Source organism: Lepidochelys kempii, chromosome 8 (assembly GCF_965140285.1).
Source record: "Lepidochelys kempii isolate rLepKem1 chromosome 8, rLepKem1.hap1, whole genome shotgun sequence".
Lineage (NCBI taxonomy): Eukaryota > Metazoa > Chordata > Testudines > Cheloniidae > Lepidochelys > Lepidochelys kempii.
In genome coordinates, this window is record NC_136387.1 from 33,952,622 (window position 1) to 33,966,728 (window position 14,107).

At 38.5% G+C, this 14,107-nt stretch overlaps 1 protein-coding gene across 5 annotated transcripts in view; it reads right to left on the bottom strand.

The window, feature by feature from the left end:
- Positions 1 to 14,107, bottom strand: part of FBXW11 (F-box and WD repeat domain containing 11) — a 125,737-nt gene that overhangs the window by 104,999 nt on the left and 6,631 nt on the right. For 2 of the 5 annotated variants that reach the window (XM_073355999.1, XM_073355996.1), the window contains exon 2: positions 10,462 to 10,541. The exons of 2 other annotated variants lie outside the window; for them this stretch is intronic. The gene's annotated coding sequence lies outside the window, so the exon portion shown is untranslated. Of the gene's footprint in view, positions 1 to 4,410; positions 4,712 to 10,461; positions 10,542 to 14,107 lie in introns of all 5 variants that reach the window. One more of the 5 variants, XM_073355997.1, reaches the window with a different exon arrangement.

Consider the following 14,107-nt stretch of genomic DNA (forward strand, 5'->3'; position numbering starts at 1 on the left):
GCAATGTAGACATTCAGGTTCGGTCTGGCACTCAGGCCCTCTCCACTCTTGGGAGTCTCAGAGCCTGAGAATCTACACTGCAATTTTATAGTCCCTCAGAGCAAACCCCATGAACCTGAGTTAGTTGATCTGAGCCCTGAGACTCAGAGCCATAGGTTTTTTAATCACAGTGTGGGTATATTTAGTGGTTTATATCTCTGAGCCTATATGAGGGAAAAAATTTAATTCGAAAGCTGATTTTTGGCATATATACCCATATATACTTCAATGTCATGAAGCATGTCACTGTATGTTAGTGATTGAAGCAAGTTCATAAACATTTCAGGTATAGTTTTACAATAGTTATAGTTATACAAAGTTTTAAAATATTTTGGTCACTTTAGTCTCAATTAATTTAAAGAAAGTCAGTCCAGTTTCTAGATCACTTACTACATTTGTGTTTGCAAAATGCCCTAATTAAATGACTGAAAGACTATGAAGTTTTGGAGAGCCATATGCAATTCATAAACTTTCAAGTTAGTTAAACCATTCGGCAGAAACATTGTTTATTTTCATGCCAAGTTTAAGCCACATGGGAACCTTTTCTTCCAAACTCCAGAATAAACGGATTTATAAAGGAAAAACGAAGACTCTTAGCTATATCACTATTATGCTTTACTAAACATGAGACAGCTTCAAATAGCGCACATAAGATTTCACAATAAAACAGGAAAATACAAGTGAAATATTTATGCACTTCAGTACAAAGAACAAAAAAGTTGTTTTTTTGATCTGGTGTAACAACCCACTATCTACAACTGGAGGCACAGAAGACCTATCACAGTCAATGTAATGAACATGAAGTTGTTGTACCTCTTGCTTTCTAGTAAGAATTTGGATCTAAGCTGGTAGTTTCCACATTTTAGCCCAACAGGACCTTAGATGATGATCTAAAACTGTGATGATCTAAAACTGATGATCTCAAACCGAGATGGAGAAAGGGAGGACTGAAGAGGAAGATGCGTAACGGACAGTAAAAGTGAATGTGGTGGTTTTATCTCAGACCATGTCAGATTTGTCCACCACAGGAAAAAAGGAGAAATAAACATTTTTTTCTGGGGTCAGGAGCAGAGTTCATCTTAGACGTACTTAATGACAACTATTAATTTTCTATTTGGTGCCCAGATAATATAGCTCTGTATTTATTAAAAACACAGAACAGTTAAATGCACCCCAAAATCTGCAGCAGAGCCATCTCTACATGAGACACACTAAACACAATAGGACGGGTACAGCACTTTAAAACAGGATCATTGGCCAGAGTGTGGGGGAAAATTTCCACAGCTAAGTCAACTCAGGTTTCTTACTGCAGAAAACAGTTTCATACTCCTAGCTACTAGCACAGCAATTCCAAAGCTCCAGAGAGAGCACCAAAATGGGTTAAAAGTATGACAAGACTTACAAGAGAAGAGATTGAAAAAACTCTTCTCTTAAAAAACTGGAGTACTGTCATGGATGGTTATAAACTGTTCAGGAAGGACAGGCAGGGCAGAAAAGGTGGGGGAGTAGCACTGTATGTAAGGGAGCAGTATGACTGCTCAGAGCTCCGCTATGAAACTGCAGAAAAACCTGAGTGTCTCTGGATTAAGTTTAGAAGTGTGAGCAACAAGAGTGATGTAGTGGTGGGAGTCTGCCATAGACCACCGGACCAGGGGGATGAGGTGGATGAGGCTTTCTTCCGGCAGCTCGCAGAAGCTACTAGATCGCATGCCCTGGTTCTCATGGGTGACTTTAATTTTCCTGATATCTGCTGGGAGAGCAATACAGCGGTGCATAGACAATCCAGGAAGTTTTTGGAAAGCGTAGGGGACAATTTCCTGGTGCAAGTGCTAGAGGAGCCAACTGGGGGGGGGGGGGGAAGCTTTTACAAGAAGTGGAAGGTTGGACATATGACCAGGGAAGAGTATAAAAATATTGCTCGGGCATGTAGGAATGAAATCAGGAGGGCCAAATCGCACCTGGAGCTGCAGCTAGCAAGAGATGTCAAGAGTAACAAGAAGGGTTTCTTCAGGTATGTTGGCAACAAGAAGAAAGCCAAGGAAAGTGTGGGCCGCTTAATAAATGAAGGAGGCAACTTAGTGACAGAGGATGTGGAAAAAGCTAATGTACTCAATGCTTTGTTTGCCTCTGTCTTCACAAACAAGGTCAACTCCCAGATTGCTGCGCTTGGCATCACAACATGGGGAAGAGATGGCCAGCCCTCTGTGGAGAAAGAGGTGGTTAGGGACTATTTAGAAAAGCTGGACGTGCACAAGTCCATGGGACCGGACGAGTTGCATCCGAGAGTACTAAAGGAATTGGCGGCTGTGATTGCAGAGCCATTGGCCATTATCTTTGAAAACTCGTGGCGAACAGGGGAAGTCCCGATGACTGGAAAAAGGCTGATGTAGTGCCAATCTTTAAAAAAGGGAAGAAGGAGGATCCTGGGAACTACAGGCCAGTCAGCCTCACCTCAATTCCTGGAAAAATCATGGAGCAGGTCCTCAAGGAATCAATTCTGAAGCACTTAGAGGAGAGGAAAGTGATCAGGAACAGTCAGCATGGATTCACCAAGGGCAAGTCATGCCTGACTAATCTAATTGCCTTCTATGATGAGATAACTGGCTCTGTGGATGAGGGGAAAGCGGTAGACGTGTTGTTTCTTGACTTTAGCAAAGCTTTTGACACGGTCTCCCACAGTATTCTTGTCAGCAAGTTAAAGAAGTATGGGTTGGATGAATGCACTATAAGGTGGGTAGAAAGTTGGCTAGATTGTCGGGCTCAACGGGTAATGATCAATGGCTCCATGTCTAGTTGGCAGCCGGTATCAAGTGGAGTGCCCCAAGGGTCGGTCCTGGGGCCGGTTTTGTTCAATATCTTCATAAATGATCTGGAGGATGGTGTGGATTGCACTCAGCAAATTTGCGGATGATACTAAACTGGGAGGAGTGGTAGATACGCTGGAGGGCAGGGACAGGATACAGAGGGACCGAGACAAATTGGAGGATTGGGCCAAAAGAAATCTGATGAGGTTCAATAAGGATAAGTGCAGGGTCCTAAACTTGGGACGGAAGAACCCAATGCACAGCTACAGACTAGGGACCGAATGGCTAGGCAGCAGTTCTGCGGAAAAGGACCTAGGGGTGACAGTGGACGAGAAGCTGGATATGAGTCAGCAGTGTGCCCTTGTTGCCAAGAAGGCCAATGGCATTTTGGGATGTATAAGTAGGGGCATAGCGAGCAGATCGAGGGACGTGATCGTCCCCCTCTATTCGACATTGCTGAGGCCTCATCTGGAGTACTGTGTCCAGTTTTGGGCCCCACACTTCAAGAAGGATGTGGATAAATTGGAGAGAGTCCAGCGAAGGGCAACAAAAATGATTAGGGGTCTGGAACACATGACTTATGAGGAGAGGCTGAGGGAACTGGGATTGTTTAGTCTGCAGAAGAGAAGAATGAGGGGGGATTTGATAGCTGCTTTCAACTACCTGAGAGGTGGTTCCAGAGAGGATGGTTCTAGACTGTTCTCAGTGGTAGAAGAGGACAGGACAAGGAGTAATGGTCTCAAGTTGCAGTGGGGGAGGTTTAGGTTGGATATTAGGAAAAACTTGTTCACTAGGAGGGTGGTGAAACACTGGAATGCATTACCTAGGGAGGCGGTAGAAGCAGGGGGTTGGACTAGATGACCTCCTGAGGTCCCTTCCAACCCTGATATTCTATGATTCTAAACTAGGGATACTAGACTGAAAGGAGAACAGTTTGATAGGTTTTCATAGAATATTTATTACAAAGCAATGCCACAAATTGGTCAGACACTTTTATGCTTGGAAGTCACTCAGAGTTAATGGCTGAAAAGTGTTATATTCAAGTCAATACTTGACAGCATATAGGTCCTCTGCATAATTCACTGACAGATGGTCACAATCAAATTGTAAATGCATTTATAAGTGAAACTGATATGATGACCAACATTTGGAGTTAAGTAGGCTAAGCTAAGGCTAATCAAATCTCATGCTTCAAGGCATAAAATGATTACCTTTGTGTGTGGTGGTTGGTCAGGAAGTCACACACTCCTAAGTACAGTGTCACACAATTTTCCAGGTGAATTATTTTATTTGGGGGTAATAGGGCTTACAGATTGTTCCCTTTTCCTCAATACTATTCTTCAAGCATCAGATATAGATCAGTATCAGAGACAGAAAAATACATTGCTCACCCATTGTTCTGATCTTTCAGAAGTCCCATGTTCCTAAAATGATCTACATTCAGTTCACTCTGATTAAAATCAGTTAACCGCCTATAAACAATAATCAACTAATTTGGCTGTCTGACACCAGAAGGGGCACTTTAAGATCTTAATATTTAATTTTTTTTAATATAAAATTAGGCTACCTGTAGAAGTGTTTGCTGCCCTACGACCCATCACAGCAAACAACAGGATTGGAACATCTCGTGATGTCTTGAAAGGTGGGCAGTTAGGACTTCTCAGGTGAGGATTCATGATGTGGAAATTTTCTCTCATTCCATATATACCAGAATTTGTCTGTGGCATCCTTAAGGGGGAGGATGAAAACTGCTTCCCTTGTAAGCTTTGTTGTTTAGGGCACCAACAGTTCTAGAGCGGTTATATGCAAACAGTGTTGCTATTTTGATTTCAGCTATTTTTGTTAAAGAACTCTCCAAGTCAAGAAACCTTTGGATTCAAAAGTCAAAAATTAAAATTCATCTAGAAGTGGAAGATCAAAATGTTTCTGAAACTTTTACAATCATTCGTAACTATCAGTCTGTTTATTAACATCCCCCAGGGATAGCTCAAGGAAAATGTTATATTAAAAAAAGTGTCCCCCAAAGTGGAACCAATACTCATTCTGTATCCAACTGTGGTAACATTACACTGCTACAGTTAAGGGTATCAACATTTTTATTATAATTCCTTTTTGTTTAAGATGTTATAAGTATTATAAACTTGGCATTGAAGGTCCCAACCTGGGGATGATTCTTTTAAAGTACACACACTTTAATCAATTAAGCTCTCAAGGTACCAGAGTGCAGAAAAATATTTAGGGTTTTGGACATTTGTTTCTATGCCAAAAAGAACAGCTCTGTCTTTAAAAATGAGAATTTGCCGACTTAGTCCAATACGGACATGATCTTTTGGTATTTTAGAATGACAAAGATAAAGACACAACAAATCAAATGAGGTTTAAATAGTAGGTAAAGCACACTGCCTCATTTTTAGAGGTTTGGGTTTTTTAAGCTATAGGTACATGAACAGTCTATACACAATCTATCCACATTCTAGAGCTGTCAATTTCTTTTACAGTTTAAGAAAATTAAACCAAAAGTCCATTCAGTTATGTTAAGAGTCACATTTAAAACCAGAGTCTGAAATGTCATCCCTAGCCCACTCTCGTGCCAATGAATTAGTCAATCAATAGTTAGTATTCTGGATTTCCCCATAGAGAGATCCATATTTGCAACATTAAGCTACAGTAGGAAAAAGTTAAGCCTTTGCTTTCCCTTGATTTGTGGATACAAAAGAGATGCATGTTATCACAGTCTTCTGTAACTTGGTGAAGTTTAATTTGCTTTGGTTTAACCTCAACACTAGTGGAACTGGAGCTGCCTCGGCTAATCTTTAACGCTTATATGTGCGTTAGCACTCAGCATTGGAAAATTAAGACTCATGGGTTAACTGCTGCTACTTAAAATACTGTTCTAGGTCTGGGATAGAGAGAAGACATCTTCACTGGTAGTCTACACCTAGTCCTCTTAACAAGGAACACTAAAAAGAAAGCTTTGTCCTAGTGAATGAAAACAAGACATGGCCATTTCTGAAAGAAATTCCATGATCACAAGTCGCATTTTAATTTAGGTTTAGACCCCTCTCCACCCCCTCCCAAAAAAGCAGAATAAATCACAGAACAAACTGTAAAGTGATAATGCTATTCAAGGGCCTTCAGTATTTTACACCCAGCAGGGAGTAGTCACCAGCTGCAGTCAATCCCCTTCAGCTAGCTGAGGTATCACACAGACCTTATCTCGCATTTTTACCTTACTTACATGACTCACCCAATATAGTCATAAGCAGAACTAGTAGGTATTGAGAAGTATTTTGAAGATTTGCATGTGGTGGGAGAGTGCAAATTCTATTAGAAAAGTATGCTTATAAACTGTGTTTTCACAAGTAGCAGCTTGGCTTGATAATGATGCATTTTTTTATGCTGTGCACTGAAATATACACACAAAGTTCAGGATGTCTTGTGCAACCTATTTCTATTAAAATGTTCTAAAATCCATGACAATTTATATCAGACCAACAGTACCTCTCCCCCCTTTAATATCAAAGCCACATGTGCACATGCAATGTAAGCACATAGTCCCCAGAAAGTATATTTTGGAATAGTGGCATCACATTACCACCTACTCCTAAACAAAATGGAACTGGTGTATCCAGTTCTAAGTGTCTACATTCTAAATCGAATGTAGTAAACATGGTATTCAGGCAATATTTCCAAAAACATGTGAGGTACCAAATGCATGTTATGAACAAATGTTCCCTCTAATTTTTGACAGGCCATGTGCGCAAAAAATTTCTTCTGTGCAAATTTTTGTGCACACGGCGTTTCGCCCTCTGCACAGGGTTTAGGATCTGTGTGTGTGTCCACACGCGCACAGCTTAGAGGGAACAGTGGTTATGAAATCAAAGTTCTACTTCAACTCAGGAAGGGCACTTAGTTACCTTCTCATTTTATTCACAAGTCAAGAAAACTCTCTTTGTACAACAGAGTCAATTTACTTTGCCATTTTAGTACTTGAGATTAACTAAAATACTTTAAGACTGAGTTTCTCAGAAGTCAGCGCATACCTACTCTATTGCAATCAACCAAATTCATCTTAAAGACTTTGTGAAAATTTGTCATTTCTTTATTGTTTAAAGTGCTAAAAAGATTCAAGAAACTGATCACTGAGTCTCTCATCCATTAGATAATAGTCCAGTTAAACCAAATGACAAGCATTCAAAAATCAACTCAGTGATACAGCTTTCCAATTGTCATTCAAGATCTGTGTATAATTTCCTTGAACTTTGTGAAGATTCTTACAAAAACATTAATAAGTTAGTTTAAAGTAAGCTATAAGTAGAAAGTAATTTGATCTATTAGACAAGTTCTCCCTATTACCAAACAGTTCTTCAACACAGGACAATATGAATTCACAGAAGGGTGATCAAAACTGCAGTCCCACTTTGTTCCTGAAGACCAAAGTACATATTTGCTACAAAAGGAATATAATTTCAGTGGGGGAAGAGATTTAAGTGCTTTTCCTTGAGCGTAAAAAAAATCTTACTCCATTTTAATTTGTTCATCAGGAAAAGACTCATGAGATGCAATATCTTGTTTTCATAAAGACCCAAGAGGACTACCAGAGAAAACACTAATACAATTACATCAATGTCACTAAGTGGTATTAACTGAATCTTGAGACAAAGCTGTATTTTCCAACTTATATTACATCTAAATTAAACTTACTTTCCCTCACACACATGCACCCCCAACTCTAATAGTGTTCTGAAAATTCAAAAAAGTTATGTTCCCTTTTAGACTGGCAAATCAGTTGTGTTACATTAAAATAGTCTTTTTGGAAGGACAAAATGAACAGCAGTACCTTACGCTCTCTCACACCAGAAAGAGTAGTGTCACCTACCTGTCTGGAAACAGTAGCAGATCATCCTACTAACAGTGTATCAGATCTGAAGAGAAGATGAGAGGTGGAAAGTGGAAGTGTGGAGTTGTCAGATGACCTAGCAACGGCTTACTGCATTAGGCAATTAGAAAATTGTGTGTGAAAATGGTCTTAAAAGTTATGGTAGAGTTAAAGAGCAGGCTCAGGATCTCTCATCAATGGGCTTGTCTATGTTATGATTTAAAGGTGTGCTAAGATTTGATAACTAACATGTTCCAACAGTCTTGCAGACAAGGTAGAGTGTATTTAACATTTGCAAAATTGGTCAAATTAAAGCCTCAGTTTAGCACATTATAAAGTAGGGTTTCATTTTCAGGTTTCAAATATTGCAGAAAAAAGTTTAAACACATTGCAATTTTAAAAGGTTGTGAAAGCATTTCCAATGGTGTTGTGTTTTATAAACACTTATTTTTAAAGATTTAAATACTGGACAAAACTTAGGCCCTGAACCCTCAACACTTGTATATGTGGTTAACTTTACAAAGCAAGTAAATTCACTTCATTCACTTCAATATGAACAGTCCTTTTTTATCTTTCAAAAATTGAATTTCATACAAATAAATGTGTATTAAAATCCCATACATTCAAGTGACTAAAGTATTCCTGATTTGCAAGAGTAGCTCATTTTCTGATTCAATTTTTAAATTTTTATTTTAAATGGTTTGCATAAGGCAACCAGGAATGTAGTTTCCCTATTTTGATTTCTTCATTTTTCAAAAACCACATCAAGTTCACTGCTGCATTTTCATGGTTTTAAAAAAAGAACAGATAACTACCAAATATGCCATCAGTAGCATATTCCCCACTAAAAAGAAAAGGAGTACTTGTGGCACCTTAGAGACTAACCAATTTATTTGAGCATAAGCATCCGATGAAGTGAGCTGAAGCTCATGAAAGCTTATGTTCAAATAAATTGGTTAGTCTCTAAGGTGCCACAAGTACTCCTTTTCTTTTCGCGGATACAGACTAACACGGCTGCTACTCTAAAATATTTCCCATTGTAATTCCAGAATTAGGTTCAGCCACAGAGGTACATAGGACCCAAAAAATCCACAACATGTGATCTTCTCCAATTTCAAACAGCAGCAAATATTTCTTAAATTCAGGTTAGCCTGAAAGTTTCAATTTGTCCTCCATAGTTCAGAAATTGATGATACAACAGAAAGAAACATACCCAGGACTTCCCTCGTCCTACCCAAATAAGATCCAAGTCAGCCAAAATAAAATGAAACCCAAAAGCTGCAGACGCCAGTAAGGAAAATCATTAATTTATATTTTAATCTGTTAAACCTCACTACAATTTTTCATATATAAATAAAAGACTACAGACCAAGGAAATGAGTGTATAATTCAGCAAAACAAGAAACATCACACAAGAGCACAAGACCTAACCACAAAAGTTACTTCTATATTAAAAACTGATTAACTTAAGAACTGTTTTAAATACAAGTAATGATTCTCTTCAGAAGAGAACATACAGAGATGCCCCAGAAGTATCAAACTTGGATGGTAGTTAAGGTTAAATCAGATGTAAATCTAAAAATACAGGAAACGGGAGACTCCTGAAAAGCTAACAAGGGGTGTGTTGTCCTCAACACGCTGAGTTTAGTGTTACTACCATTAGGAATTATACACTAATGAGAGGACAGAGGATGAAGAGCACTGGAAATATATGGAATACCTTGTCAAGAGAAGTCTATAAAGTAATTTAAGTGAGAGTAAAGCTGGATGGCAGCACAAGTAAAAGGCCTAGATAGCCCTCTGCTAACTTAAAACAAGTACCCTTTTTCTGTCCAGCAATCTCCTGTGTACTTAAAATAGATCCCCACCTCCCTACTACACACAAATACCTTTGAGGGCTGTTTAAAAAAAAAAAAAAAAAAAAAATGTAACACTGTAGTATTTTAGAGATATTTCAATCTCTCTCAGAGAGAGAAATCTATTGTAGGTCACTTAAACTACAACTGAGCAAAAGCAATTTGTTTATACCAATCTACTGTAAAATCAACAAAAATTGCTCATGAAAGCCAATCATTCAAACTGACTTATTTGTGTTTTATAAACTAACTACATTCTAAATGTAACTTTTATTAAGAGTTTAAAAATGTCATACAACAAATGCTATCTACACTAGAATTTCTAATTGTGTTTTAGCTCGTCAATACATGCACAATTAGAAACTGTACTGCACACAAAGAAAAACACTTTTTCCTTGTATAAATTAACAATTGTAAATTGTAGAGAACACGATAGTACATGGTTAAAAATCATAGGCTAGATAAGCCTTAATTGTTACATTGCTGAGCCTAACAAAAATGGTCCTGAAAGTCTCAACTTTTTTAGCCCCTCCAAAAAAGCCAGAGTATTTTTTTACTCAAGCTGTTATCATGTATACTACCTACTTTGAACATCCATGCATGCCTAAATATGGTTTTCTATTTCACTGGGAGATACAAAGTTTATGGATTGTAGTCTGTTCTAAAAATGTATCCATGAGTAAAAGTAACTTGCTAAAAAGTTATACATGTATATACCAAACGTATTTATTGTTTTTAAACTAAAACACACACGGTAAATAGCTAACGTTTTTTCATCCTCTAATATTTTCAGGGAGATAATGCAGAAAAAGCAAAGTGTTGAACTTTCAGACAAATGCAACTAAGCAGAAGCAGTAAGATATAGTACAGGGTAATTTCTTACCTGAAACTTTGTTTCTGAGCTCCAGATCCACCAATCCAGAATGAATGGGGATTCGAATGGGGTTTCCTTCTCAGACTTGTCTGTCAAAAGAGAGCAGCCAATCATCTTCAGCTTGGTGTACCTACTTCTTTCTTGAACGAAATCCCAATTACGTACTCCTAATGCTGTTAGAAAGACAAGGCAACCTATACAGCTTACCATGACTCCAGTAGCAACTAAATTTAGAGGGGTCACCGGATTGGTGGATCTAAGACAAAGAAACTAATTTACAGAGAAGAAATTGCTCTTTCCCATGCCCTGAATCAACCAATCCAGAACAAGTGCTTTTAGGTCAAAAAAATCTCTTTACCAAGATTAAGAGGGATGAGAACAAACTATAACTCAGAGAATGAAGCATGTGCTAAAGCCTCAACTACCATTTACACCCAGGGAAAATGTTTCATTAATTAATAGAAGGTTAATTTACAGGTTTCCAAAACAGACATCGCTTATTAACCCATGATGCTGGTTCTCTCTCAAAATGTTTTTTAAACTGCCTCCACACACGTTTTGAACCATTTTACTATAATGATTCTTGGCCTTTTTCTGAGTCCCAAAACAAATTCAATTTTTCCTGAGTGTCCCTAGAAACAGGTAACCTTAACAGCTTCTCTTATCTGAATCATACCAGAATTCAGTATATTTGTAGTATCACTGTCTTTCTGAAAAACTAGTCATAGAAGACTGTACGGTAAGATAAATAATTCTCTTAATCAAGATAATTATTAGAAAAATTTGTCCTTTATACTGCCAAAATCAAATGACAAAGCCTAAAATCAAAGGCAGTTCATATGCTACCTTTAGGTGTATATTCAGGTTATAAAGTGGGTTTAAGTGGCAAACCTATTAGAGAAGAGGTTTTCAAACTGTGGTCTGTGAATCACCAGTGGTCCGTGAGCTCCATTCAGGTACTTCTCTCTAAGGTGCACACCTGGGCAGCCACACACAAGAGAATGAAGGGCCACCCACCTAATTAGTGGAGCTGTGCAGGCATAGCACATGTAAGGTGAGGTGCTGGCCTTGGGGGGGAAATAGGCGGTAGGGGGCAGTGGGGTTAGAAGAGGCGTGGGGGGAATTTGGGATGTGCAGAGAAAGAGGCGACTTTCCCCAGCTCCAGGCTTGCGGCTGCTAGGGAGAGATGGTCCTCCTTCCCAGCCTCATCTCTGTGGCGGGAGAGAGACCACCCTCTTTCCCAGCCCCAGCTCAGTGGCTGCCACAGAGGGGGAGAGAGCACACATCACATTAGAAAGGTAAGACTACTGATATTAAAATATGAGTTGTGTGATTTGTAGAACAAAAAAAGTTAATTAAGGGGTTGTTTTAATATATAATGTGCTTTTATCCAGAGCACTTTATAATCGTTAGCTAACAGTACAAACATTTGGAAAGATCACTAAGTGGTCCGCCAAGACCCTCAGCAATTTTCAAGTGGTCCACACACACACAAAAGTTCGAGAACCACCGTATTAGAGGATTCAGAGTAGCAGCTGTGTTAGTCTGTATTCACAAAAAGAACAGGGAGTACTTGTGGCACCTTAGTTTCTAAGGTGCCACAAGTACTCCCTTTCTTTTTGTATTAGAGGAAGCCTTCAAGAACAACCACTAGAAGATGAATTCTGCAGATCTCTTATTGAGCCTCTTGCACCACTGACTGTGGATCTGTAACCTAAAGAGACTGAATTCCCTTGGTCCAGATATTGCTCAAAAAAGTAAAGTTTTAAAGATAATTTTTTAGAGTATCTATATATCCCCACATTAGGAAAGAAAACTTTTTCCAGAACTTGGGAAGATACTGTCAGGGCCACAGAAGGGCCATATGTTCCAATATTTCTGCTTTCCTCATCAACCCCTCCCACACACCAGTGCATTCATTGTTCTAGTATCTCCTCAGGAAGTGCCACATACATCAAAACAAAGGGACTTTAGAGAAAGATGGGAGAAAAACTGCCATCATTCACATTAGTTGTGTGTACCACTAATTTATCAAATCTGATACTGCCTGGAACCAACCGGAGAAAGGATCTTCTGCACCTCTGTGTTCCTTTGTTACATACTGCAGACATATCAATAAGTCTGCTGCAAAATAACATTTCAAGATGACAAATGGACTTGAGAGTTTGACATTACGTCCAATCTATGATTTCAAAAGGACCTCAGTAGTTGCCATGTACATCACAACTAAGCAAGCCACAAGATGTCTAGGCATATAACTCTCAAACATGAAGAGCACAACATAGCTTCTCAGGTAGAAAGAAAACCACCCAAAATAACTAAATGAACCATTTCTCCAAGCAACAATAGAGTCAGAAGGTCATGAGAAGGAATGACCAAGTCACCATGAAAGCATCTCCAAAAAGTTCTGTGTAAATATGTTGCAGCGTAGGTCTCAATTACTTTGGAAGTGAAAACCTGCTTCATAGAGACCCAATTTGAATGTCAAATTTTCCTTGTTAATTTTGGTTGTCTGGGCAAAGAAATCTTCTTGTTTAACAATTCTAATCAACTATAAATGCTCAATGAACCAAACTGAAACTTTTTGCCATACACAAAGATTGAAGATTAAAATTAACATGTTGTAAAAATTGCTGCCACAGACTAAAAATGTTATGTTCAATTGGCATTGCTACATATTTTTAAAAGCTCAGTAAGTTGTTAATAAAATGAAGTCATCTCAGCCATCACCGCAGAAAAGTGTACATCCACAAATGACATACAAGTTGTAAAGATCCATAGAGATTAGAATTTAATATTCAAGGATAGAATTTATCAAAACTAGAATTACTGATGCAGCTGTATGGCTCACAGAATTGACACAATATCATGAGCCTTTCACCTCTAGGTCACTGATTAAAAAAAAAAAAAAAAATCAATCAGTTACTTAAAATTGATCCTTAACAGCAATTTAGCAGCTTATATAAAAAAAGACCCTTGTTCTCAGTTCCTAGTGAACAGGTGCCTACATCAAAAAGACCACCACAATTTTCACCCTTATTTGTAAATTATTGGGTGAAAGTTGGTAGCTGAAATACCTTCTAACCCCTAATGATGAAGGTTAAAGCACAAGTGCAACTGTGTGGAAAAGCTTGGATTACTACTGCCAGGGCTATAGCTGTGTGTGAATAAACAGGTGTCTTCGATTTCCCCAGCTTCTTTTTACTGGAAGCAAATTTACTTGAGTTTTATGAAGTTACTCCTTTCTCAAACCAATTATTTTTTTAAGTATGACATGCATTCAAGTATTTTAGCACCAGAAGGTACAGGCCATCTACTACTAAAACACTGGGAGATAACTTGTGGAAAACACTACATGGAATATGATGGGCTGTACAGTATAGCAAAGCAGGTTAACCAGAGTAGTCACATCAGGGAGATCACAAATTGGGAGGAAGGATTTTGTTATGCCACAGGCTTGCAAAATGTTTACGATCTACCATAGTTTAATAAAATGTCCTTAATGCTAACATGGGTGCATATGGGAAGTGTGTCCCCCCATCAGAGAAAGAACTAAGTGGAAATGTATGGTCGTGCCCACTGACACAATCTTTTCTCCATTCAAATTTGAAAAGTTCAGAGAAGTGGATATTTTCTACAAGTAATGAGCCACTAA